A 4,211-nucleotide genomic window follows, 5' to 3' on the forward strand; every position below is an offset into this window, starting at 1 on the left:
CCCACAATCTGATATATAATTGTAAGGAGGTTTCTAAAACCATAAATTCTATTTATAGCAAGGATTTAAAACCTTCACTCACCCCTGTCCTTTAAGAGTCTGCTGCAAATCAGAAGCAACATCTCTCCAGCTGGAAAGCAGAAAGGAACGTACAGTAAATACATATGTGGTCATTTTGGAGTTTCCTGCCCACCCCCCCCCCCCCCCCCCCCCCAAAGTCACCAGACTAAACTCAGGCAGATGGAAGTTAAGGAATTAGGCTGTATTTACAGTATGGCACAAATACACAAGCACATAAACACAATATATAAAATTATAAACAAGTAATAAAAGTAATACAGAAATACAGAACCCCTCCCAAACAGCAGAACTATCCAGGAGGGCTTTTAATCTAACTCCTCTCCTTCTTTCCACAAAAGGGGCTAACAGAGCTGCAGAGCAGGAGGTAACAAGCCTATGGAAGAAATTCCTTTCCTCCAAATAAGAAGTTCAAGGTGGTCAGAGATCAGTCCCCAAGGCTGGCACTTTACAGCAACTCACCAGAGAGATGCTTCTGTCCCCATTTTCCAAAGGGAATCCTACTCTGAACCACTTGCAAGGAGGAACTGGGTTTTGGACAGCTCCGTGCTCTGGTATCAAAGCAGCCCCCAACAGTCAGAGTTTGTGGCTGGGGCTCCACAGATATCTCCAACTTGATTTTGGGTAAAGCAATTAAGCTCCCTAAAAAAAGCAGGTCAGGGGGCAGTAGTCAACAAGAAAAAAAAAAAAAAATTAAGAGAATTTTAAACAAAACCCAAAGGCATTTCACAGGAAGCTTCACCCTTTAACCCATTTCATGCTGGAACTCCCATCCCCTGTGACTCCTGGTTGGCCAAGAGTCATGGAGCATAAAGCAAGGCACCAGCCTGCAGATGCCTGCTGCCTTGTGGCCTCCAGAGGACCCCATACCAATTTAGATGCCCATAATAACTCTTTTGGTGTCCCCAAAACCTCATTTTATACCTCTTTAGATGACCCTGGAATCCCCAAACATGACCCTAAACCCTTTTACAGGCCTTTAAGAGACCCTGCAGACATCTACAGAATTCTACACACCTGAACAGATGCCTGCAGACACTCAAAGATCTCTCATGACACCTACAAATGCCTACAGATATCTATGGATCCCTGCGAACCTCTAAAATCTACCTACTGACCCCTCCAGACCCATGCAGACATCTACAGGCATCTACAAGTCTCTATAGAACCCCATAGACCTCTATCAGGCCCTTACAGACACACACAGACATGCACAGACTTCTACACGCCCCCGCACACACCTGAAGAGCTCTACCTGTGAACACCTACAGACCTCTGACAGACTTCTTCTGGCCTGCAAGCTCACACAGTCTGCTCATACTCAGCTTCTCCCAAGCACCCCTAAGGCCTTCTCAGGACTGCTTTTTATCACCTCCACCCCCAGCCTGCAGTGATAGGCAGGCTTGCTCCCACTCAGCTGCAGCCCTCTCCACTTGCTCTTGTTGAACCTCAGCAGCTTCTGCTGGGCCAAGCTCTCCTGCCTGACCAGGTGTTTTCTGGATGCCATCCTGTCCCTCTGATTTCTCCATAGCATCACTCAGTTTGGGGACATCTGCAAACATGCTGCAAGTGTACCTCTATCTCACTTGGTATGGTCACAGCTTAAAGACAGTAGACAAAAGTGTCCTGGAGATGAAGAATTCCTTAATTGAATGCAGACACCTACAGACCCCTCCACACCTTTAACAGCCCACTGCAGCCCACTGCAGAACTCTACAGAGCCCTCCAGACCTCCACAGACCCATTAAAAAGGCACCTCCAGAGCCAGGCAGACCTCTACAGATAACTAACAGACCCCTTCAGATGCCTGCAAACACATACAGACCCCTACAGAGGTCCACAGACCCCTTCAGGCCCCTCCAGATATTTAACAGACCCCTGCATATATCTACAGACCCCTCCAGATCCTTAAATGATGCCTGCAGACACCTACAGACCCACACAGAAACCTCCAAACACCTACTGAACTCTACAGACCTATGCAGACTCTTTCAGACCCTGACAAATATCTACAGACCCCTTCATATCTCTGCAGACACCCACAGTCACCTACACACCACCACAGACATTGACAAAGCTCTACACCTTCAGACCCCTGCACACCTTTAAAAGTTGCCTAGAGACTCCTACAGAACCCTGTAAAAATCTACATACCTTGACAGAGCTCTACAGACCCCTCCAGACATTTAAAAGGTGCCTGCAGACATCCACAGACCCCCAGAGATAGCTGCAGACACCCACATTCCTCTACAAAGCTCTAGAGACCTCTACAGACAACTACAGACCCATCCAGACCCCTGCAGTACCCTATAGACATCTACAGATGTCTACAGACCCCTACAGACAACTTCAGATCTTTCAAAGATGTCTGTAGACCCCTACAGATCCCTGCCAAACTCTTCACACCCCTAAGACCTCTACACACACCCACAGACTCCTCTGCACCTCTACAGAACCCTACAGTCCACTCCAGACTAATAGATTCCTGAAGACCCTTACATTGCCCTCTGCACCTTTAAAAGCTGCTTAAAGACCTCTGCAAACATCCATAGACCTCTCCACAGATCTGTGTTGGTGACAAGGACAGTGGCATTGAGTGCATCCTCAGCAAGTCTGCTGATGACACCAAGCTGTGTGGTGCAGGGGACTCACCTGAGGGAAGGAATCCACCCAGAAGGATCTTGGCAGGCTTGAGAAGTGAGCCAGTGCCAACTGCATGAGGTTCAACAAGTCACAGGGCAAGGTCCTGCAGCTGAGTTGGGCCAACCTCAGGCACAAATCTAGGCAGGGTGCAAAGTGGGTTGAGAGCAGCCCTGAAAGAAAAGCCTTGGGGGTGTTGGTTGTGGATGTCTCCTTCCCAGAGGTGTTCAAGGCCAGGTTGGATGAGGGCTTGAGCTATCTGTTTTAAGTGTGAGTAGGTGATCCCTGAGGCCCCTTCCAACCTAGGCTGTTCTCTGATTCTTCCAAAGCATCTTCATTTTTTCAGTGCTGACACCAAAGCTCTTCCTCTTCCCTGCCTCACGCAGTTGCTTTTCATTTGTGCTGCTGCTGTTTGTGTTCTCTGGCACTGCAACTGTTTCTGGTCTAAAGGCATAAACTGCTAAAAAAACCCAGATGTTCTCAGAAGGCATCAGATGATAGGTGGGAGGAAAGGAGGCAGGGTGAGGAGGGGAAGCATGGGTGCCAGCATTGTGGGTTTGAGAGTTTTCTTTTTTTTTGGGATGGCATCCATGCAGCCCTGACTGCTTCTGCTGTGCCATCAGTGGTGAATCAAACCCCCTTGCTCCACAGCCACACTCAGTGTAAAGTTTTTTCCTTCTGTCTGACGTAGATCTCCCTCTTTTAGTTCAAACCATCAGCCCTTGTCCTGTCACAACAGGCTCTGTTCAAAACTCTCTCCCCAGCTTTAAGTAACTATCCCCCTTCAAAGACTGAAAGGCTATCAGAAGGTCTCCTTGTAGCCTTCTCTTCTCCAGGCTGAACAACCCCAGCTATCTCAGCCTCACAGCAGAAGGCTCCAAGTTGTACCATAGAATGCATCAGGCTGTGAAGGGACCCTCAAAGGTCATCAGACCCCTGCAGAGCATGATCACAGCACAGCACTGAGTGGTTGTACTCTCCGAGCATCTGAAGATGATCAAGAGAAAGAGAACAAACCATTTATTGATAATATAGGGATGAAAAATATCCCATTTTTAAAGAAGTCATTAACTCAAACTCTAATTGGTGATACCAAGCAGCTGTGGTGGTGAGACACTGGAAAAGACTGCCCAAGGAGGCTCCAAGCTTAGCAATGTTCACAGTCAGGTTGGATGGGAACTTCAGCAGCCTCAGTGGCCCCAGGTTCTTTACCCTCCTTTGCGCAACTGCTTCACCCTGTAGCAGAAGGACAGAGAGCAGAAAAACATATCTGGTCAAGCCATGGTATGCATAAGCCTATTTTGGCCTGCTTAGGTCTACCATGACACCCATGTGCTACAAAAAAAAACATTTGCTATTGGTTGTCATTCCAAAAATTTCTCCCACTGTGATAGTGAAAAACTAATTCTTCTTATACATATACATATATTTTATTCCAGTCAATTAATAAGTGAAGATGTCTGTGAATTTCCCTTACAGTGACCATTAAGAGA

The 4,211-nt window shown here is 47.3% G+C and overlaps 1 long non-coding RNA gene across 1 annotated transcript; it reads right to left on the reverse strand.

The window, feature by feature from the left end:
* Positions 1-243: 243 nt before the first annotated feature.
* On the reverse strand, positions 244-1,409 carry LOC135175128 (uncharacterized). Its single transcript, XR_010302255.1, has 2 exons — positions 1,320-1,409; positions 244-720 (listed from the first exon to the last, which is right to left on the reverse strand). It is a non-coding gene; the product is annotated as an uncharacterized LOC135175128 (long non-coding RNA).
* Between the last annotated feature and the right edge of the window lie 2,802 nt (positions 1,410-4,211).

This window comes from Pogoniulus pusillus, chromosome 4, assembly GCF_015220805.1.
Source record: "Pogoniulus pusillus isolate bPogPus1 chromosome 4, bPogPus1.pri, whole genome shotgun sequence".
NCBI classification, from domain to species: Eukaryota; Metazoa; Chordata; class Aves; order Piciformes; family Lybiidae; genus Pogoniulus; species Pogoniulus pusillus.